The following is a 24,904-nucleotide window of genomic DNA, read 5'->3' on the forward strand; positions in this document are numbered from 1 at the left end:
GACACATTTGGCTTTCTTCAGTTGCACTGGAAATATAGTAATCTGTCATGCTCATTTGTTAAAAGCTGACAAAGACACTGCAGTATTATAATGGACAAAGCTTCCAAGTTGCTTTTCCACTGATGTGCATTCAAGAGACCTATTTTGCTGCACTGACGGACTTGTAGCCTACAAAGCCATGGCTTTTCAGGGATGACTCACAAGAGCTGCCATGGGGTTGTTCTGGAGCAGATAAGCAGACAAGTGGTCTTCTCTCTTCTCTTCATTATTTTTATTTCTTTATTGCTCTTAAAAAACAGCATCAGTTTCACAACTCCATTACATAGCTGCCAAGTACCCCATATTTCCTGGGAAACCCCCGTTTTTCCTTACTGTTTCCCGGAGGTCTCCCGTTTCAGCTCCTCTCCCGTTAATCTCCCTTATTTTGGTTCCTGTCGGCGGCCATTTTTCTGGTGCTGCTTTGCCCATCTATGGGCACCAGAAAATGGCCAGTGCCGGTGCCGGAAGTCGCGTCTACGCATGTCTGGAAGTGCGTAGACGCAACTTTCGGTGTCGCTTTGCCCATCTATGTGTTGCACGGCTGCCGATCCTGGATTTCTCCGCAAGAAACTTGGCAGGTATGCCTCCATTACAATGTGGGGATGTGCAAGACAAGACCTTGATGCAATGAAAGAGTTGCATTATGAGGAAATGGGAGGCAATACCAGGCGTAGCAAGGTCCCAAGCCATGAGCTTTATAGGTCAGAACCATACCTTTTAACTGATCAAGAGGCAGTGAAGGTTTAAGTATTGATGTAATATGTTTGTAATGCCCAGTTGCAGCTGGAACTCAAACCATAGCTGCCAAGTTATCCCTTTTTTACAGGGATTTTCCCTTATGCTGAATAGGCTTCCTCGCGAGAAAAGCGAAAACTTGGCAGCTATGACTCAAACCACTATACTCTGTACTAAATGAAGTTTCTGGGCTATCTGCAGCCCCACATACAACATGCTTTAGTAATCCAGATGGGAGGTTACCTGAGTCAAATCTGCCAATTTCAGTTGCTCTTAGTTTCTCATATTTCCAATCTTGATTTCTCTACATTTCTACATTAGTTTATTATATATGTATCTTTAAGTCTTCCTGGAAATTCACCAGCATTCTATTGCAAAATTTCTCCAAATACAGTATACACATTTGTGTACGGAATTAATATGTTATTTTTTAGGAGTATAAGCATTCTTAGACACACATTACTGTAGGATATGCATTTTTGTGCTCATTATTTGGCTAGAGAACTGCATTGTAAAATTCAGGAAAGTGTGAATTTCAGAGGATGGCTATTTCTCCCCAGTTCCTATAGTTTATCAGAAAGTGCAAAGTAGGTAAGTTCAGCGTTAAGTGTGAACTGGATCAAATTTAGCCTCCATCCCTTACAAGAATAGTAAGGCTATCCCCATTCAGATACAGTCATAGTTGACATATTAGCCAGCTATTCCCTCCCCGCTAGAAGTAAAAGATCCAGAGTAGACAAGCTTACAAGTGGTCAAATTCCAAACACTTTGTCCACATTCTTGGGCCCTGTCATCTGAAGTTCATCCATCATCACAGGACCAGGTAATGCTTTAGGACACCTTCACAGACTGACTGCCAAAACTACAGAATCTAAATTGTGGTGGATGCAAGTGGTTTTATCCTCAAAATGCTTTTCTTTCCTATGCTAGAACTTTTGTTAGGATCTTGACACTCATGAAGCGCCCAATTTCAAATGCCTTCTGATTTAATTTATTTAATTCGGAGTTAAAGACTTTTCCAGCCCAAGGAACAGCTCAGCACAACCTTTGAAGCTGCTGCAGGAAAATAAATCTGTTCTCATCTTGCCAGTGTTAGGTAATGGCTTCCTGAGGGAGACAACCAGCGATGCTATCTTAGCACAAAAATATCAATCAAAGAGTCCATTAGCCAGATTTAAGAGAGTTTTGCATCTAAATAAGGAAACTTTTTTATCCACTAGGGATCTTTCTAAGTTTTAGAAGGAAACATTCCCCATGCAAAACGAATTTCTCAGTGGATTTGCTTCCTTGAGTGTTTATTTCTTAATGATTTGCTCTCAAGATCTAAGGGATATACAACTGCCTGGACTTACATGCCCTATGTGTGCAGGATTGAAATTTCCCTGTCGGGATCTATGAGAGTTGGGTGTGCCTAGAAGTGAAGCGGAGTTTGGATTTGATATTCCGCTTTATCACTACCCGAAGGAATCTCAAAGCGGCTAACATTCTCCTTTCCCTTCCTCCCCCACAACAGACACTCTGTGAGGTGGGTGGGGCTGAGAGACTTCAGAGAAGTGTGACTAGCCTAGAATCATAGAATCATAGAGTTGGAAGAGACCACAAGGGCCATCCAGTCCAACCCCCTGCCAAGCAGGAAACACCATCAAAGCATTCTTGACATATGGCTGTCAAGCCTCTGCTTAAAGACCTCCAAAGAAGGAGACTCCACCACACTGCCTAGCAGAGTCACTATCCTCCCCCCCCCCTTTGAGAGTGGATGCCCAAGTTTGATTAGTGTGGGTTACTATATCTACCATTCTACATGGTACCCAGCCATCTTTCCCCGACTTATACAAGTTAAATCTCTTGCATTTGGGGGCAAAGGCTGAGGAAGATGTACCTTGACTCTAATACACACACAGTGCTATGTACATTAACCAATATTAACATGCCATGTAGTGCACACCCCCAGGGAGTGGTAGAAACCCTGATTTGCAATCCTCAGTAACCAATCCCCTCTTTCTCCAGGTAAGGCTGGGAGAGTGTCCTCCCTGAACCCCTGCAGAGCCACTGCCAATCAGGGTCAAGAATACTGGGCTAAATAGACCAATGGTCTGACTCAGTATAAGGCAGCTTCCTCCGTTCCTATGACAATGACATCCCTCCCACCCAGCCCCAGCAGCATCTCTTTATACAAAAGGGGGGGAAACTATTTTTAAAAAGAGAGAGCATAGGTCAGGTTACGGCTGAGAAAATTCATACAGCAAAGAGCAGATGGACCGTTTTCATAATATGTGATGTGAAGTGTGTGTGTGGAGCTTCCGCATCATTCCTTGGTACGAGAATAGCAGAGTGACACGCAGGTCGCATTTTCATTTGGGAAGTGTTAGAGGGTATGTGACAAGTGAAAGAGGGAGGCATGTACCTTTTGGTGCCCAAGTGACAAGCGAGCGCGGGTGGTAGATTGCAGTTCAATTATAGGAACTGTGAAATGCGGGGTGGTGTGGTGTGTGCGCACATGCACATGGTCAGGGCTGGCCTTGCCATGAGGCAGGGTGAGGTGACTGCTTCAGGCAGATGATTTTGAGTGTCATGAAGCGGCAGCAAACTTTTAATTGTTTAATTTATTATTATAAAATGTTTCAGCCAGGGAAAAGGAGAGGTGCTTGTGAGATTTTCTGGCTCAGTTGCCGGCATAAGTTTATCTGGCCTTCAATACCATGTATCTCGTTAGGGGGGGGTCCATTTTCTTCTCTGGCTCAGGCAGCAGAATACCTCGGGCTGGCCAAGCTCAGAAGCAACATTATGAAGAAATAACAACTCTACAAGCAGAGGCTAGTAGCAGTCCAATGAAAGGGGACTCCTTCTCTTTCTTTCCCTCCTTCCTTGCAATCAAACCAACAACAACAAACTCCTTTCCACCAAGCCCTTTCTTTCTCAGGTTCATTTCTTCTCCATTGTTCAGCAAAGCCCCAAATCTGCTGATCTCTGGATACCTGCAAGGTTGGTTTCTCACCAGTAATTATTACTCAGCACATTCCATTACCTAGTAGTGCATTTTGCAGCTGTTTGTGTGTTGGTGTTTAAATGAGAAAGACAAAGTTTCAGGAAATTGCTCAGGGAGGCAACAACTGTTCATTACCAAAAGCGATATGAACGTCCTGAGCCTGAGGTGAATCGAAAGTGTAGCTTTAATGTTAAGAAATATGGTCGGGAAACAGGGGGTAAGCGAATGGCACAGGAACACAGCAGACAGCCGCCCTGTCCCCATGTTTGATCTTTTCAAAGCTCCCTTTCTCCTTTTGTGAAGAACCACGCAAAGAACTTCATGGGGCAGCAGCTACTAAGACGTGCTTAGCAAGGAGGGGGTGCTAATAAGTGGGTCACTGCAGTTTCTGAGGTTTTAATGAGGTATGGATTGGTTGGGGATTCTTCAGTTACAGTTTTTTGGTGTATCAAAGTCCCCCCCCCCTTTAGTTTAATTCTTTCCCTGCTCTGTTATGTTTTTAGTCATGGTCTGCTCATTGTTGCATATATCTGCTCACTTAAAGCATCTGAGATTTTAAAACTCTTAAATTGATTAGATAGTACAGCCGTTGAACTATTAACCAAGCCCATCCTTGTTCATATACTAATATTTTTTTAAGCAGAGATTGGTAGCTGGAAACACTTTTATTGGTGAGTGGAAGTGCTCACCTGACCTCCAATCAGCCACGTTATTGCTTACTGGGAGGCAGAGGGGGAAGACAAGGTGTTGGTCAGATCATTGTGTAGCAAATGGTGGGAGCATTGGATTGGCTCCACTAGTGTTTGCACTAACCTTGCCACCGCCTTCCTCCTTCCCCTCCCAATCCCAGTTAGCAGCAGCAATGCATTAACTCCAAAGGAGAATGCTTCAAGAGGGGTATTATGGCATGACTGCAATCAGGTGGTCAGGTGAGTCCTGTTAGCCCCATTATGACATCCACAAGTGGACAAAGGTAGATATCACTGAGTGATGCCAAAGATAAAGCAGCTATTGCATTGCACTGGAAAGAACATTGCCAGTATCCCCTTAACCGCAACTCCCCCGCAGCTGCAGAGGTCCTCTCACAAATTCTGCAAAAACAAATTAGAGATGAGCTTGCAGTATCGCCAAATCTGACAGAGTTGTGTGCAGCTATTAACCAACTGAAAAACAACAAAGCCAGCGGACCTGCCAAAGTCTTCAAAGGCAGCAGAATGGAACTTACACAACAACTTCTCAAGCTCATTTGGGGGGGGGGAATCTGGGAGAGAGAGGAGATCCCAGCAGACTTTAGGGGTGCCAAAATTATGGATCTCTTTTCAAAAAGGTGATTGAATGGATTGCAGAAACTATCAATGCATCTCTTTATTAACTATGGCCGGCAAAATTATTGCAAGGATCTTAGCAAACCGTCTCCTAACTCTATCCAAAGCTACGCTTCTTGAATCCCAAAATGGTTTTCAACCTTCTAGGGGGACACTGGACATTATTTTCACAGCTTCAAGAAAAATGCAGGGAGCAAAACCAACCCTATGACGTTTATTGACCTGCCTAAGGCCTTCAACACTAAATCATAATGCCCTGTGGACTGTCATTCTGAAAATCGACTGCCCAGATAAATTTGTGAACATCCTTCAGCTCCTCCATGATACTATGACAGCAACAATCGCAGATAACAATGGCTCCCAAAGTGAACCATTCACAGTGGGATCAGGTGTTAAACAGGGTTGTGTTATCACCCCAACTCTATTTATTATTTTCATTGCCGTGATCCCACACATTGTCAAAGGGAAACTCCCCATCGAATTAGATATCATATATTGAATAGATGGAAAGTTCTTTCATCTGAGTAGGCTGAAAGCAAAGAATGAAGTTACCATAACTTCTGTCATAGAGCTTCAGTATGCTGATGACAATGTAGTGTGTGCACACTCAGAGGACGAACTCCAAACCATCCTAAATATCTTCGCAGAAGCTTATGAAAAGCTTGGCATATTGCTCAACATCCAACAAGCACAAAACAACCCCTCTGCAGCTCCACAAATCCTATTCAATGGTGTAACGTTGGAAAGTGTCAATCACTTCTCCTACCTACGCAATTATCTTTCCACAAGGGCCAACATTGATGCCAAAATACAGCATCACCTGAGCTCTGCGAGTACAGCTTTCTCCCGATTGAAGTGCAGAGTGTTTGAGGAGAGGACCAGGACATTCAAGGGAAACCACAATGCTGGTTTACAAAGCTATTATACTACCAAGCTTACTGTACGCTTGTGAAACATGGACCACTTATAAACACCATCTCCAGCTCCTCGAAATATTCCATCAACAGTGTCTCTGAAAAATTCTACATATCACTTGGGAAGATAGGTGAACTAATGCTAGTGTACTGGAAGAAGCAAAGATCACCAGTGTCGAAGCAACGATTCTTCAACATCAACTTCATTGGATTGGTCATGTTGTTCGGATTCCGGATTATCGTATTCCAAAGCAACTACTCTATTCCGAACTTAAACATGGAAAGCATAATGCTGATGGTCAACAAAAGAGGTTTAGAGACTCTCTCAAGGCAAATCTAAAAAAAATGTAGGATAAACACTGACAATTGGGAAACACTGGCCTGCAAGAGCTCCAGTTGGAGAACAGCCTTCATCAAAGGTGTCATGGACTTTGAAGATGCTCGAACTCAGGACGCAAGGGAGAAACGTGCTAAGAGGAAGGCACATTTAGCAAGCCCTACCATGATCAACTCCTGCCCAGAAACCTATGTCCCCACTCTGGAAGGGCGCGTGGATCCAGAATTGGCCTCCACAGTCACTTATGGACTCACTGTTAAGACTGTAACAAAATAAATATTTCCTTCCAGTAGCACCTTAGAGACCAACTAAGTTTGTCATTGATATGAAATTTCGTGTGCATGCACACTTCTTCAGATACTTCTGTTTCAGTGTATCTGAAGAAGTGTGGATGCACACGAAAGCTCATACCAATGACAAACTTAGTTGGTCTCTAAGGTGCTACTGGAAGGAATTTTTTTATTTTGTTTCGACTATACCAGACCAACACGGCTGCCTACCTGTTAAGACCGTGTTCACAGAAGACAGTCTTACTCATCTTACTCAAGAAGAAATAAGGTTATGCAGCACCCACCTCAGAAATACCTGCCCCCTCTCTCCCAAGGAAGCTTGCTTGCCGCCAGCTCAGTTCCCTTTTGGGCACAAAGTAAATACCTTTTTTTAAAAAATTCAGGACTGTTGAAATTGCTTTTATTCTGCTGCTACCCTTCTTTTTTATTGCTTTTGCAGTTTTAATTTGTTTTAAATTAGTTTCAACTATTTGCAGTTGTGATAAAATGTGAGCCAGCCTAGGAATAGAAATACTGAAAGACAGGTTACAAATCTTTTAAATAAATTAGTGGACGATACAATTCTACAATTTCCACAGCGCCATCATTAGATTCAGCAAATTATTTTTGCTCTTTCATCGTCGTATAGCTTTCTCCGACATTGCGCTTCAACTGCTCTGCTGTTAGTGCTGTTTGGTTAGAACTTTCCCCCTGTTGGTTTCTAGATTTGTTTTAAGACTTGAGCTGTTCTAATAGGAAATGGGTTTAAAACAAGCAAACAAACAAACAAAACAAAACCACCTTGGGAGTCACTATAACTGCCATTCACTCATTTAGGCTGCAATCCTATGCCTACTTCTTGAGAGTAAACCCCTCTGAAATCAACAGAAGTTACTTCTGAGTAGCTATGCATGAGAGTGCACTATTAGGACACAATCCTAACCTCCTCCCACTGCCACCAGGACTTGGTGAAGTGGTGGAGCCACTAAGGGAGGCAAAGTGACTGGGCCCAATCTGGGCTGAATCACTGGCACAGCTATCATGCCTGAATCAGGTCCAATGATTCCACACAATGGCAGTAAGAATGGCTCAGGATCCAGCAGGCCCTGTCACCGCTTCCTCACCTTCATCCGTCTGTACTTTGGGCAGCCGGCAGGGGGATGCACTAGACTAGACCTTGTGTTGTCTCCAGCAGCTGCAAGGCCTGAAGCGGCCTTCCAGGGGCTGTGCTAGGCTTTGGATTGTGTCCAGTGGCCGCCAGGCCTGGTGTGGCCTTTTCATGGCCGCTCAGCCTCACGTCGTCTAGAGAAGCAACATCTCATGAGCAGAAGGCCAAAGACAGCAAAGGAAGAGGGGAGAGAAGAGGGGGCGAGCAGGCAGGTGAGGAAGGGGTCAGCAGCAGGGAGGGGGTGAACGACTGAGATGCAGGATGGGGGGGTGCCCCAAATTTTCCTCACAAAATGTTGGAGGGTATGCCATTTTCATTTTTAATTACCATTATTAAATATTTCAATACACCTTTTGTCTTTTACTGCACACACACACAATTATGACTAGTTTTCTCTCCCCCGCTCCAGCCCACCTACAAATATGTCCTCTTTTTTGCTCTATTCTGGTAGTTATAAACTTCTGTCCCCAGAGGGGTGGGGGCGGGGGTCTTGCATTTTCTCATTATAATCATTGAATTTATATATATATTTAAAGTATTCACAGAATATCTTCTGCAAAGCATATCTTCACTACAGACTTAAAAACTGGTCTTTAACTATGATGTTAATTTCATCTAATGAAAGCCTGTGAATGTTAGTTCAGTTGTAGAGGTTGGAGGGAGAGGAATCTCTAAATATGAATTCTCAGCTTTTTACCAAACTAGAATTCCCAGAGTTATTTGTTGGCCAGCTGAAAACAATTTGTTACATAAGGTGGATAGTATGCCTTTGCAGTGCAATTGGATGGATGCTTACCCAGAAATAAGCCCCTACTGAGTTTGATGGAACTTAACAGTGCAATCTTAATAATTCACTCTGAAGTCCTATTTAATAGGGCTTACTGTGGGTGGCGCTGTGGTCTAAACCACTGAGCCTAGAGCTTGCTGATCGGAAGGTTGACGGTTCGAAACCCCATGACGGGGTGAGCTCCCATTGCTCGGTCCCAGCTCCTGCCCACCTAGCAGTTCAAAAGCACATCAAGTCAAGTAGATAAATAGGTACTGCTCTGGCATGTAGGTAAACGGCGTTTCCGTGTGCTGCTCCGGTTTTGCCAGAAGCGGCTTAGTCATGCTGGCCACATGACCCAGTAAAACTGTCTGCAGACAAATGCCAGCTCCCTCAGCCAGTAAAGCGAGATGAGCGCCTCAACCCCAGAGTCGTTCGTGACTGGCCTTAACTGTCAGGGGCCCTTTACCTTTTTTTCCGAAAGCACGTCAAAATGCAAGTAGATAAATAGGTAAGGGAAGGTAAACGGCGTTTCCATGTGCTGCTCTGGTTTGCCAGAAGCGGCTTTGTCATGCTGGCCACATGACCTGGAAGCTATACGCCGGCTCCCTCGGCCAATAATGCGAGATGAGCGCGCAACCCCAGAGTCGGTCACGACTGGACCTAATGGTCAGGGGTCCCTTTACCTTTACCTTTAATGAGGGTTAGGATCTCAGCCTTCCTTCCTAGTAAGTGTGCACAGGACTGCAACTTCCGTGAATGCTTTTAAGAGGGCCCTTATCCTATGAGGATTTGCTTTCCCTTGACTCTGGAACTTTCACAAGCTCAAAAGTGACCCAGACTTTGGTGCAATTCTCTTCAGTCTCTTAAATAAATCTTTACAAATGTTCTCCTAGCACAAAAGTTCATTACCTAAATGGTGATTCAACTTCCTTTTCAGGTAGCCGAATATGTAATAATGAATGCAAAAAAAGAGAGGAGTGTTTCATGCACTGAATTTGTTTTCTTCCTGTGTACAATTACTGCTCATCAGTTGTTTTTCTGCAGGAGCAGCTGTTGGCAGGGCAATAATAGTATCTTGCAGTGTGTTGGCATTTCATATTCCCTGTGTAGGTACAGGGAGGGTGCAGACCGCAGGTGGGATGTATTATCCCTCATTTGCTAATATAAAACTCCTGTCTATTGTACACTGCCTGGCTAGGCTGAAGTGTCCAAGAGCAACACATATACACAAAAAAGGAAGCACTTACAGCTGTACATGGCAGAGAGATGGCATTTCCCTACAAACTGTCCTTTACATTCGCAGCATGCATCCTCTTATTAAATATGAATTGGCCTGACAGCTGCTCTTCCTTTTGATTCGCAATCCTTGAAATAGCAAGGCTACTAGTCAAGGTTGCTGTGCTAAGAGCCTGAGCAACTTGTCGTAAAAGGCCCTCTGACCTACTTGCGCTGTAAATTCTTGCACCATCTGTCAAGCGAGGACAGACTGTTGGGTGGTTGAGGGGCTGTGAAGCAGGAAGCCTTGCCCAGTAAAGACTCTGCTCTTCCACTTCTCCCATCCTGCTTAGCTAAATGAATTGCAGATTTAGGACTCAGGTACATTTGTAAAGAAAAAGTGTTGTACAGTCAAACCTCGGAAGTCGAACGCAATCCGTTCCAGAAGACCATTCGACTTCCGAAACATTTGACAACCGGAAACTGAAACTGAAACAATAGGGAAACTCAAAACGGAAGTCACGTAGCATGTTTGGCTTCTGAAAATCGTTCGAAAACCGGAGCAGTTACTTCCGGGCTTTTGGCGTTCAGGAGCCGAAACATTCCAAAACGGAGGCGTTCAGGAACCGAGGTTTGACTGTATATATGTGACACTGTGACACCAGATGACACCTGTCTTTCACCAATGTGATTTCCCATAATAAAGTTTACAATGTGTCTAACTGAAACAGTTTTTTGATGTTTGAGCCTTAGTCGCAAAGCTCCCCAGTGCCATTCAAACCATGAGCACCTAGTGGATGAATGTAGTTACTTGCAACCTCATAAATCTATGAGAGATGCATTGCACATCGCTGTGAGTACTAGAAGTCATGGCGAACTGTAGCATTGTCAAATTTTGGAAAAGACACATCTTCTGATTCTGTGCCAAGTGTTTGGAGGACTGCATGTATCAGACTATTGGGGGAAAGTTCCTCTTCTCATTTGCCTCTCATTTTTTTACCATTTCCCCTCTGACTAATTTCCAGTTGTGTTAGACCGGGTGTCATAAGGAGAAAAAGAAAAGTTCAACAAGAAGGAAGCTGTCATGGCTTGAGTTAATGCAAGCATAAATTTCGATGTGTGAAATGATAACCTGCCATCCCATCTAATCTAGATTCCTTAGAACAAAGCATGCTAATAATAGCAATCTCAATTAGTACTATCTTCATGCCTAAGAATGGGCAACTGAATGACAGCTGCAATCCTCTCTACAGCAGCCAATGTTAGCCCCCCTGGCTACACAGTTAAATATTTGCATATAGTTGCAATATACTGCAGTAGCTTTCCATGTGATGAGAAAAGCCAAAGTTTTACAGTAGCTTAAAAAAAAAGCAACAAGTTGCTTAATGTATTTCCTAAAAATCAACTTTTTCGTTTGCTGGGCCAGCCAGTCAAAGCATTGGACTACTCCTGTTCGATCACCAGCTTTTGGGGGTGGGGCTGGGAATCCAGTCAGGTTCACATTTTGAAATGAGCCTACCTACTCTGCACTTCCCAAAATAATATGCTGACTGAAACATAACTATCCTTCAATTTTTTTCCCTTCTGCATATTTTGTGTTGCACCTTGTCAGTCAAATAATGCACATAAAAATGTGTATGTTAAAAGTGTGCATAAAAAGACATAGTAGTGAAAATACAAAAGTGCAATATATTAGGGGAAATTGCTTGCAAAAATGGGTACATTAAGGCAATGCTGCACACAGGCAAAAATTGTGTTTTTTGGAGAAACGCATATTAAAATGCTGACAACTTTTCACGAGAACTAAAAAAAATATGAACAAACAGACTTCCAGGGAGGGATGATGGAGAACTGAACGTTCGTCGGAATGGGTGCTAGACAAGGTGGACATTCGCGGAGGTGTTACTGTATGTATTGGCAAAATTCACATCTATGGCATTGGAGCTGTGTGATGGCCCACACAGGAGCAATATGCTTTTTGACCTTCCCCAAAGATTTGGGTTGAGGAGGAAGGAAAGAGGCCTGCTTCACTTGGAGATTAAGACCCTAGCACATGTGCATCGGGTTGCAGCATTACTCACGAGTAAGCCGAGTCACATTTTCTGTTAATGGAACGTACTTATGACTTTGGCCTAGATATTTAAGAAAAAAAGCAGTTCAATTAAAAAAAGCTTGGCTGATTCAAATCCTTTTATATTAGTGCATTGGCTTCAAACTATATAAGGAAGAGGCAATAAATTAACTTGGTGAGCTGTGCAATGGAAAATTATTGCTTTTCTCTAATTTTTCACAATGCGTCTATCACAATATGACAAAGCAGGAAGAAATTTGACTTCTTGAATTATTTCCAGAAGCATCCACTAATCTGGCAGAGACATTCTTTTGCCCTTTTCTCATCCAACTCGATGGCCCCTTAGTACTAATAAAAGAGGCAAATTCATTTCACACAGAAAGTTCTGAACTATGTTTTGAACATAGGAGTAGCAAGGAGTGCTTAATCTTTCCGCTACCTGCTAGATTTCTGCTCCATTTTTTTTAAAAAAAATTGTTTTTATTAAAGATTTTCTTGGTTTACAAAAGTACATGCATTGTCTCTTTTTCAGGTTGTAATTTCTGCTCCAAGTTGACCCAAAAGCTGTTTTTCAAGATTCAAACCCACCCCCCTTACAGGATTTCCAAGCAAACAGTGCTTCTGGAATGGGGACAATTTCAAGCACAAAAACAGGAGGAGGGGAAAGGGTTATCCACCCCTCCTTTCTCTGGTCAAAATAGCCCCCTCACACAAGTGTAGTAATATACTGACAAGGTGAAGAAAAGCAGCTGCATTAACCCTTTGTCCTCCTCCTACTTTTTGTATTTGTCCCTAAGACCTAGAATTTCCATTCTGACAGTGTTAATGCACTTGCCGACCGGTTAAGAAAAATTATTTGAAAAGTGCTGCTTCCCTGTCTAAGTTGGGTCAAATATTCTCATCTCATGCTCCCTCCTGCTATTTCCCTTCCTAAGAAGCCAATGTGTCTCGGGGATGATGAGCTGGATTCTATTCAGGTCCCTTCATCATCAGTGCAGTTGTTCAAAAGACAGAATTATTGGTACAGATAATGGTGGATGAGTCAGTGAGAACCCAGCATGACTCTCTGTTCCTAGGCTCAGCTTGCCAAGTTAACAGCAAGAGAAAATCTTTAAGCTGTGCCCTGGGACAAGACCATACAAAAAGGGCCTATGAGTGTGAGACACAGCATAGCAGAGGCTTGCAAGATAAAAGATAAAATCTGCGTATGTGGATATCATCCATTCACGTACTTTTAAAAATGGCAAAGATGCTCATCTTTATTTAATTGTTTTTCTTCTTAAATCCTCATCGAAAGCCCCTTTTAAAGTGTTTTTTTTAAAAAAAAAAGTTCAATGAATGTGCATTTGGGGGTGGGGGTGGAATCGGGCACCAGCTCCATCCCATCCCACTTTCATTGAGCATTATTTTGGAATGCTGCTGTGATTTATCCTCATGACCCTGGCCCTCGCTTTGCCATTTTTGAACTCTGAAGGAAGGACATTGATGGGAGTAGGTCCGGCTAAAAATAAAGAAATGTGCACATAAATACATGGGGAAAGGCACAAGGCACCTGGATCTCATTTTTCTTTCTACAAAACACTTTATGGATCTACAGTTTCTGCATGCATATTTTCCAGGTGTCATAAATTACCTTGGACACAAGCTGCAGAGCATCTAGTAATTTGAGAATCCCTTTTAAGAATTTGGCCTACAACATGCTATTACCCTAATGAGTTCCTGGCTGAGCAAAAATGGGAATATTTTCCAAAGCAAGATATCCTATAGGCTTGTTTTAAGCAAAGCTGGCCAGCTTTTATATTACCTGGCTAAGTTTTCATTTCCCAAGCCAATGTGATATCTAAATGAAAGTCAAACACATCCAGAGAAGCAGTGGGTGGTATCCAACTAAGTTTTACTCTGTGTGTAGACCCCAATAAAATTAATGGACCCAAGTTAGTCATGTTCATTATTTTCAATAGGTTTTCTCTGAGTAGGACTGGCATTGGATTAAACCGAAGCCACATTTCTAGGTTGGGAGGAGTCACTGGAACCTTAGAGGCAAGACTATGTTCATCTACCTATGATTTTAAAAAAGCAAAGGAATGTAAATAATACTCTAAGAGAAGCTGAATTATGAGACCTGTATCAATTAATATATTTATATCAAATAACTAGCTATTGATGAGCTAGGCATTGTCCAGAACTTTCTAGTCCTTTTGCGGGTGGAAAGTTGATATTTTTTAGGATGCTGCATTCTGTGCAATTTCTCTACCTGCATAGCATAATCGCACATCATGCACATTAGAGCTCTTTATACAGGAACCTTCCACCTGCCCCCATTTTCTTTCTCACCTTCTACAGGGCAACCCTTCACATAAAACTGCCAGCACATTTGCAAAGCTAAGCAGGGTCCAATATGGTTTCAAATTGGATGGGGAAACCATGTGTGGAGATGCCTGCATTGTATGGGGTTGGAATAGATGAGCTCCGGGGTCCTGTCTAACTCTAAAATGTTATAATTTTACATTCATTCCATGCTCCTTTTGCTGCAACCTCCTGCTTTGCGTTATCATTTTGAGTCTTTTTAGCTCAAACGTACCAAACACCTTTCTTAAAAAAAGAAAACCCTGAAAGCATTCAAAGACAGCAGCAGAAATATTCCATCTGTTGGCACCTTTCACATTTTTCTTGTAAAAGCGCAGGTTTCTTAGAACTACAAAGCAAACACTGGGGCCATCGAAAAAGGCTGACCTTAAAATGTAGCAATGATCAGAGCAGCAATTCGATAAAGACAGAGCCTTACACCTGCACATTTGTTCTCTTTGCCTCTATGGCGCAGAGGCTGGGTGTACTAACAAAAGCACCCCACTTTTCCCAAGGGCTCGTTCACACCATGCTAGGTTAATGAGGTGGCAGAATTTCAAAATACAATAGCATCTTAGATATGCATGGGAAACCCGGGGGGGGGGGTTGTTTATTTGTTTAGCATCAGGTTTTTTAAGGCATTGTTTGGAAACTATTTTGTTGCATAAAAAGAAGGCGTTCAGCTTTCTTGTTAACAAAAAGAGCAGAACATATTTACGATGGCCTTTAGCATTCACAGAATGTGTTTTTCCTTAGGTGCTCAAAGGGCTCAACATATATTGTCTCTGTCACCCTTTCGACACCTCTGCAAGATAGGCCAGCATTATTATCCACCCCCTATTGCAGAAAGGGTGGGCGGAAGGTTTGAGGCATATAAGGCTGTGCAATAAGTTCATGGCTGAGTTGAGAGTTTGGGCAAATCCTTGGGAGAGCATAGCTTTGTGAGGCTGTGAAAACAGTAACAGGTGGTGGTGGGGGGCGACCTGTTCCATTTTGCAGCCTGGGGCAAAATGAGAAGGTGATCATCCCAGCACACCACCATCAAAGCCTCACTTTCCAGGGGTCAGCTCTGGAGAAGGGAGGAGAAGCAGCGACAAGGTCTCCTCACTTTTCCAGCAATGTGCGTGTGAAGGAATTGCATGCACAAGAGCTTAAGACCCTGCTAAATAAGGCCAATGGCCCATCTAGTCCATCATCCTGTTCTCATATAGCCAACCAGATGTTTGTGGGAAGCACGCAAGCAATCCCTGAGAGCTCTGCCCATATGTAACTCCCAGGAACTGCCTCTGAATACTGCATGTGACTAAATGGGCTAGGAGAGGATGGGCAGAGCACTCCATCCCTCCTACAGGACACTGTGCTTGCTATTCTCTTGGTTTCGTGCTTATATTACACCTTGTACAATGTAAGGTACATTGTACCTTAAAGACCTACATTGGCTCCCAGTACGTTTCCGAGCACAATTCAAAGTGTTGGTGCTGACCTTTAAAGCCCTAAATGGCCTTTGCCCAGTATACCTGAAGGAGCATCTCCACCTTCATCGTTCAGCCTGGACACTAAGATCCAGCTCCGAGGGCCTTCTGGCGGTTCCTTCCCTGCGAGAAGTAAGGTTACAGGGAACCAGGCAGAGGGTCTTCTCGGTAGTGGCACCCACCCTGTGGAACGCCCTCCCATCAAATGTCAAGGAAATAAACAACTAGCTGACATCTGAAGGCAGCCCTGTTTAGGGAAGCTTTTAATATTTGATTAATTTTTTAATATATATTTTGCTGGATGCCACCTATTATTATTATTATTATTATTATTATTATTATTATTATTATTATTATTATTAAAAGTTTATTCCCTCACCTGGGCAAGGACCTGTGGTATAGAGGTAAATTCTTACCACAGTAGAAATCAATTGGGCTGCTAGAGGAAGAGTAATGTCCATACCATCCTTCCTCTGGTAAGTAGCTTCCAGCAAGCTAGTGATTTTATTTTTATTTTTTGTTTTGCAGCTTCTGTGGACTATTTACCAGGCTACTTTAATAACTACAAAGAAGGGAGGACCTTTGACAGGTCTGATTTTTCCTGACATTGTACCTTGATGATAGAAATTGCACCTTTTTTGGGGGGGAGATCCTCCTGCAAAACAGGGGCTCTGAGCCATATTCAGTCTCGCATCCCATTCTGCCCCACCTAGATTGCAAAACTGGCACAAAGAAGATCAGGATGCATTTTACACTCTGATAATGGTGGAGCTACAAGCACAATGTAGATCAGGTTTAAATAATACAGACGTCTCTGCCTTTGTCCCCTGGCAACCCTGCTACCTCTTCTAAACCTTCCTGCTGCTTAGTAGTAACACCTGCTGCCAGGAATAAGGCTGTTTTTGTTTGCTATATATAATGTTCTCTACAAAGCAGCACAGATGCATCAAGGGATGACAGGCAGATGCTTCTGGGCATAAGGAGCATCTTGTCCACAATTACGGGAAAGTGCAGAGGAAGTTGCCATGGAAGTGGCAAGGTCAAGTAGGATCAGGAAGGTAGCAACCGCTAAGGAAAAAGTCCAAGGTGTATTATCTTAAAAGTGAGTCACTCGGTGTATTTCATCACCTGCCCCTAGGATCGTTGGCTGCAGACCTTGAGTGGGCTCTTGCACCTTTAACTATTGCTTAGAACAGCGTTTCTCAACCGCTGTTCCGCGGCACACTAGTGTGCCGCGAGACGCTGGCTGGTGTGCCGCGACGTGCCGCGACGAGAAGGGCGATTTGCATGGTCACGTGCCTGGCGGCCGCCAATAAACAACGCTAACCCGCCGGAAAGCAATATTTCTCCTACTCTTTCCCAAAGCTCATTGCAAACGAGCCTGGCGGCCGCCAATAACCAACACTGACCCGCCGGAAAGCAATATTTGGCAAGTGTTTCTTACAGTCATAATTATATAGGGCGGCACAGAGTTAAATTTTTTAACTTTTTTAATGGTGGTGTGCCTCGTGATTTTTTTCACGGAACAAGTGTGCCGTGGCCCAAAAAAGGTTGAGAAACACTGGCTTAGAAGAGAGAAATTTGCAGTGTGCTGCCCCACAACCCCATGGAGAAGTGCAATGATAAAAGAATCCATACCTGGTGAGATTGTCTCTCTTTTACGCAGTTCTTAAAGAAACAGGCTCCTCGGGATTATGAGCTGGCAACTTTTCTTAGCTCAGTAAGTGATAAAAAGAGCTAAGCAGATGATGGACCAAGCTGTCATCTGCACCCTGTTGAGCCATATCTACTGTTCTAACATTTTATTAGCAGCTCCTTTCAATTTACCCCTTGGACCCCACAATAAAATTATTACCGGGATTTTTCTTTTCAATCAGAAATGCAGGTGGGATGAGACAGGCATGACATTGACACCTGAAAGTCTAGAGTTTGTAACTGACTTAAGATAGAGCATTTGATGTGTCAGACAGATTTAGATAAGACCCTGCTAGGTGCAAAAAGTATTTAACTTTGCACCTAGGATTTCTGGAGCAAAGAAACAATAAAGGCTGTTGCCCACATTTCTTTGGTGTTTTTTCCCCCAAAATAAAATGTAGCAGTTACTCAGATCTGTCTCCAGGACTAAGAGGAACACACAGATGCATTGTGAGGCAGTGGGAGGATATAAGGAGAAACTTGGTAGTCTTTATATTACCAAAGCTATAGATTAATTTTAGATGGTGTCCTAGATAAAAGAGTGAACTAGTGTCAAGTTCTGTTAAGAAGAGCAAGGTACTGCAAATTCTCAATTTTCTCACCTATTTGCTGCTTTGGACAAGATTTTCCTCATGCTCTACAACCATCTAGATGTCTTAAGATCACATTCCTTTCTTTTTATCTATTGTCAACAACACCATCAATACTATTGATCACACAGAAAGCCATGGCTTTCTCTTTGACTTTCCTCCCCTCCTTTGTACCCTTCCCCCTTTGTCCATTATTAAATCATACTGTATTACTCTCCATTACAAAAATACAGGCTTCCTCTTTGTCCCCTCAGATAAAACTCTGGTAAATGCCCTGATTGACTACTGCAATCTTATTGTCCCTGGTTTTCCAGTGTTTCAGTTTCAATCACTTGCATCAATTCCGCACATTACCTGTTTTGTGCTTACACACAATAATAAGCTGTGATCTCTCTTTTGTTTGTTTCTTCTTGGAATTTTAGACCCTGCTTTTCAATCAAATGACAGGTAATGGTACAAAAAAAAAAATCACACACAGATAGACACATGTCTTAGTCTCCTGGCTATACAGTGTTCTAACAACAATTTCATAAATTTCATAAATTTACAGAATCATGAATTCTATAAAGGTACCGCGAAAGCCATCTAGTCCATCCCCCTGCAATGCAGCAATAATTTGCATCATTTGAATAGACCAGGGTATATGTAAATATGTTAGCATCTAAACTTCAAAAGAAGCAGCATCATTTCCATGCATTGTTGGGCATATTTGTTGAGCCTTGCAAAGGAACTATACAATAAACATGGCTTCTCATTTCTGTCACACTTACAGTGCTCTTTACACATCAACATCTTAATCTCTGCCTTGCCAAACATATGTGCACATGTGTGCAAATGTGTCATATACCCATACATATGTACTCTCTCACACACTTAGTCCAAAATGATTGCTTTCCTTTCCTAGAATGTCTTAACTTCTAAAATAGCAAATATAATTTGCATTATGGCAGGGACGTTAGCCAAAATCCAAGATGTTTGGCACTAATTAGCAAGATAATTCTGTAGACTGATTAATTGCTACAAAGTAGAGTGCTTTCATTGTACAAGCTTCATTAACTATGTCTGAACCAAGCTGATGAGCTGTGGTGCAATCTAATGGCTCTGAGTATTTACTCTTCCTGTCAAATCTTCCCTTCTCCCACCCCATGTCTCACCCACGTTGGGAATGCTAAAGCTCTGCAGTATGCACTGCAATCCGGACTGGCCATTCCACCAAACCAAGGTCCTCCTCCTACACACCTCACCCAGAATAATCCAGTGGCCTCTATCCCTTCAGCAACCATATGGGGGGTGGGCAGCTGTCCTATATTTACAGAAGACTGTTTTCTATTTGAAGAGCTGTTTGGTCCAAGTGTAGTTAAAAGATGAAGGACTCTAAGGAGGAGCTTGGAGGTTGCCCATCAACAGTTACCACCAGGGCAATAGAGACACACAGGTCACCCTGTCAGTTTTCCCCACTACTGTGAGATGTATTGTCCTTTTTAAGTAAATTATGGTAATTCACATCTATGCATATACTTTAGCATCTGCAAATGTCATTTTCTCTTCTTTTTGGTGATGCAGTTCATCTTTTTTTGCTGAAGTGCAAACAGCCACCTTACCCTGGGTGCAGATTATTCTTCTCAGCAGATAAAAATAACACTGCATGGTGCAAAGTAGGAGGCACGGCTACCCTTTTGTAGGGTACCAATCCCAGGGACTAGTGTTTTTAAACTCAAAGCATGGTCATCCCCTCTTGACTTCCCAGCTGGCGCACCTGCTCCTTTAAAAGTTGCATAGAAGGAGATGCCGCAGTAAAAGAGGTTCATTGCATTGTTCCGGGGGGGGGGGAATCCACATATGGTGACATTTACCACCCATCCCCACAATAGCACTGACACACAATGTCATACCAATAAAGAAAATGGCGCAACAAAGCAAGGCTTCCACCGCTCAGCTGTTAAAAAATGGTATCTGGTATCTTAAGGTGATTGGGGGAAAGTTGCAACTGTATGGCCATACTGCTGAAGGCTTGTTGGAGTCTTGTCCCCGTGTTACTTTTTATCACAGTGAAGTTATCACAAAATGGTTTAGCTTTCATCGCTTTCACCTAATGTCATGAGAAGGCATCACTCGCTCTACTAGGAAACTCTGCTAATGATTGCCCGCGGAATTGCAGCTGAAACAGAGTCACTGGGAAATAAGAGGGAGGTGTCCATAGGCTATGGGGAAGCAGAAGGTTTGCAGAACTATGAAAATAAAACTATTTAGGAACCTCCCTTTAAAAAGAAAACCCCCAATAAGACAGAATCAAGTAGCATATAAATTAATAAACAATAACAATTAAAAATAATAAATTGTTACCCATTCTTTTAATTCAAAACACCCACTTAGAACTATGTTTCTCCACATTTTAATGCACCATATTTCAGGGCTAATTCTGGACCTACTTTGAATTATTATTCTTTGAGTTGTCATTTCCAACAGACACTCCTAAGATTTATGGCCATTGTCATAAGTAAAATGGTTAATTACTGGATGATTTCATCCTCTCTTTTTGCTTACACTGAGTGAGTACACCAATCCAGCTTCTATGAAAAAAAGCGATTTTCCCTGGGGCAAACAATTGTTTACATGGCAACATGCTTATGATAGCATCTTTGCAGCAATTGGCACTTGATTTGTTAATTTAGCTATATTTAAGGCTGCAAATCCTATACCCTCTTACCTGGGAGTAAGCCACACTGAACTTGGACTTACTTCTGAGTAGACATGTAATAATAATGAGCTCTAGGCATTTCCAAAAGGCAATCTATTTTTTTAAAAAATATATTTTTTTATTAATTTTCCAATTAAAACCAATTATATCACATTCATTATTTCAAATTATACACATATATATATCAATCAAACCGAATGTTATGCCAAATCATCTAGAGAATTTTTTTGGGGTTCCCATGCTTCAAGAAATTGGGGATTCCTCGCAACCGTCCACTGCCGTCTTTTTTCTAAAGTTCAAATCGTCTCTCCAAGTTCATAATAATCCAGATCTTCCCCTTACAGTCACATAGATGTTTTCCACTTTCAACCGATTGTTTCCCAGCTGCTGAGATAAATATCAAACAAGGTTTCACAGATGTTCTTTCTCCTGTGTGGGTTAATCAGTCCAGCCTCCCCATAAATCTTCTTAGTCTGGAGCTCCCTGTTGCGTCGAAGCAGCGCCATCTTAAAAAGCTCAAATCACTTTCGTTTTCTCTCATAGCCATGTAGATTAACGATCTTTATAAAATTTACAGCTTTTCCAGGCAGAAGACCCAAACATCAAACCATAAACTCTTGGTAAATTAATGGATCTCCTTGCCCTATAGCTGAACTTAGCTTCAGGTCGCTGCTCCAATTCAAAGTGCGTCACAGCTCATAAATCCTCCGAACGCGTCCAGGACTCCTTCCGTCCGACTAGGGGGGGGGCTTTTCTCATCGGCAACTCCACATCTTTAAAAAATATGCTCAGTAACAACAGTTTATAAAGTTCAACTCACACAGTCTTTTGCTTCTCTTTCACTCCAAACAAGCCAGGACATCGCGTCTGGGAAGGTACGAAGTAACTCATATGAAGGAAAAGAAAAAAAAAAACTCACTTCCCTTATCGCTCCGTCCCCATCAATCCTTCTTCCAGATGAAATACAGCCTTTGACTCCTCTCCCTCAGCAGCATAAATTTCTCAGCAGTAAACAGCGCTTCTTCCCCTCCTTCTGAAGTATGTCCATAGATTTAAGCCTAATTATCTTCTTTAACCATGGAAATCCCTGCCATGCAGATTAGCGTCCGGGAGTCCTGGCCCTCGTAAGTGCTTTTCAGCCCAAGCTCCCCCCACTCCATAAACAGTCGGAGTGGGTCTGGGGGCATCGCGGGCCAGCGGCCCCTCTCCGTAACCCCCGGAGAGGGTAGGGGGTTGCCATTTACTCCCCTAGCAACCGCCAAATTCCTTACGAAGGTCAGAGGGATGGAAAACAGGTCCGCCATTCCTGCCGGCGGAAACCGGAACCTCCAAAAGGCAATCTATTGTAGAATAAGATTTGTGTTTCATTACAGCACTGACACAAGTAGGCTGAAATATGCGACTCCTTAAATTTTTATGAGCTTTGCTTTTGCACAGGAAGCTACAGGGCTTTCAGCTAGGGTCTGTATTGTATTGTAGGAATAGAGAATCAAACACAAAAGACTGTTTTGAATGCTTAAACTTCTTTAAATCCGAAGCCTTCTTCTCTGTGCCCACGAGTGGAGGAAGTGTTAATAGATGCTCTGAGCTGTCTGCATCATTCAGTTCTTATGAAACCTTGTGCACATTGGCTTGAAAGGAAATCCCTTTGCATTCAATGGGATGTCCTCTCAAGAGAAGCATGCAGAAAACCGCAGCCGTCCAGTCATCATCTAGAACCGTCTCCAGTCCTTAAGCTTATGAGACAGGCAGTGTGTGCAATCGTGGCTGGGTAATCCCTGCAAATCAGTGATAAATTTGGAAAGCAAATGTTTTCAAATATTCCCCATCCGGCAGTCACTGTTTTAAATATAACTGCAGGGAAACAGAGGCACTTTATAATTCATTTTAAGCCCACCGTTTCTGTCTCATTTTGTTGTTCTCTTGAAACTCGCAAGCTAGTAGTGAACGTTTCCCAGTCATAATTTCCCGCAGATACAACATGCCCAAGGCCCTCCCTATCTGTTATTGCTGATGATTTGATAAAAAAATAATCTATTTTGGATTGCATTTCAGAAGGACACTTAGTTTCAGATAAGGCAGTCAGAACTACCTTGCAGTATGGAAAAACACAATGGCCAGGCTACATTGTTAAAGAGAAAGTGTATCAAACAAATAAAATCCCTTTCTTTTCTTTGGGAAAATGTTTTTTCCAAGTCTAGGTGATGGAGACTTCAGCTTCCTGCCCCCCACATAAAAACAAACCAACCCACCCCTAAGTGTGTATATTAATATAATCTAGGCCAGTGGTTCCCAATTGGTGGTCCGCAGAACCCAGGGGGTCTGTTTGTGGCACCATCAACATAACAAAAACTGACATAGAGATATCTTGGTGTTTTCTTTTCAAAAGCAAGGGGACCATTGCTTCGTTTTTTGAAAAACAGGGGGTCCATGGTACTTTGCTAATTGGGAACCACTGATCCAGGCTTCCAAACTCATGCATTTTGGTATCTCATAGGCCCCTGTTTTTGAAGTGCATGCTTTCAGAATTGTCTTGCTATTACTTATCAGTAGTTTTCAGTTGCTTGGGCTTATGTTTCTTCTAAATTTTAGCTATGTAACTTTGATTATAAATTACTTCGGGTGGTGGGTGTTTTGTGTGTGTGTTTTTTTACTGAAAGGTGGTATGCAAATGCTATAAATAAACTAATAATATCAATGGTATCAAACAAGCATAGTGCATTGAACATTTTCAAAGCATGGTACAATTTTCATTGCATTTTATTTATAAAAATATTTATGTACCGCCATATCACAAAAATTTATCAAAGTGGTGTGTAACAGTAAAAACAAGATGAAACAATACAACAAAAGCATATAAAGTTTTTTTTAAAAAAGATCACAGCAACCCAGAGGAAGAGGCCTTTGTTAGAGCTATACTGAGCAGGCACACAGTCACAGTCTTCCCCACTATGGTGAAATGCATTGCAATTCCATTTAAATTATAGCAATCCTTTCTAAATTTGCATCCATACATATAGATTGGTATATACAAATATAATCAAAATCACTGAAATCTTTTGTCCACCCCCCCTCCCCAGCCATAGCTGCCAAGTTTTCCCTTTTCTCGCGAGGAAGCCTATTCAGCCCCGGTTTGTGCATTTCCTCTTTTTGGATGCTTAACCCCAGTTAAACCTTGATGCATTCCTTGGATTGCATCCCACGCAAATCAAACTCATTTAAATTAATGGCCATGATTAATTTAGGCCAATTAATTTCAATTGGTCTACTCTGAGTAGGACTGAGTTGGAGGCAACCCTACCACCAGCTGCTTCTGCAGGCGATCAATTTGCTGTGAAAGTGTAGCAGCTGAGATGGGAACTCCTGAGGCAGCATGAGCTGTCTTTTGACAGCAACTTCCAGGAATGAGCAAACTTGAAAATACACCTTGCTTTTCACAGACTTGAAGTTGCATTGCATTAACTCTCCTTCATACTTTGCACATTGATCAGGTAAGATATTATTTGTTCCATTTAGAGTATCCCCAGACCAACGATACCCTCCCTACCCCACACACAAAATGCTACTGAGCACAGTGTGAGCACAGGGAGATCAGGGCTCCATTTTCCATGAAATAACTTGTCCTTCATTGAGGAACTACTTTTATGTTGAAGTGGACTCTAGTCCACAAAACCTTATGCCAAAATAAACATTGTTAGTCTTTAACATGCCGCAAGACTCTCCCTTCATTTTGCTGCAACGGACTAATGGTGCTCTGGAAACTATTCCACAATTTCTCTAGGCAGAAATCTCACACTCCTTCCTTGCCATTCTGCAGTTTCTTCCTATTTTGCCAGTGGACCCTTTAGTCAATGTTTTAAATGTCCATTCACTTGGACATTTTGTTAATTTTCAACTGCTAATTTCTGTAGTATAAACTGCACCAGGTTACTTTATGACCTGTATAAGATCCTTCCCTTTTTACATCTTCCATATAATTTATTGACGAGAACAAGGGTGCACAGGTGAAATTTCAACTTTGGCAAGCTTGAAAACTAAGCTCACAATTCCAGCAGGAAGAAATACATACAAATTAGATTGAGGATGGGGAGAGGGCTGAAAAGTGAATGGAGCAGAAATATTACTGCAAGTACTGGTCTGCATGCAGTGCACTCTTATTCCCTTGGTAGAGTTGGGTAACTTACTGATCCACCACAATTTGCCGGAGATCACTTTGAAGAGGTGGGACAAGAGTCCAACTCTTTCTAATCTGATTCTGAAATCATACCATGATTT

General features: G+C 42.4%; 1 protein-coding gene across 1 annotated transcript in view; it reads right to left on the reverse strand.

Moving 5' to 3' along the window:
• NECAB3 (N-terminal EF-hand calcium binding protein 3) overlaps positions 1-24,904 on the reverse strand; it is an 81,439-nt gene that overhangs the window by 55,955 nt on the left and 580 nt on the right. The gene's annotated exons all lie outside the window — the stretch shown is intronic.

Source organism: Zootoca vivipara, chromosome 7, assembly GCF_963506605.1.
Source record: "Zootoca vivipara chromosome 7, rZooViv1.1, whole genome shotgun sequence".
In the NCBI taxonomy this organism is placed as follows: Eukaryota; Metazoa; Chordata; class Lepidosauria; order Squamata; family Lacertidae; genus Zootoca; species Zootoca vivipara.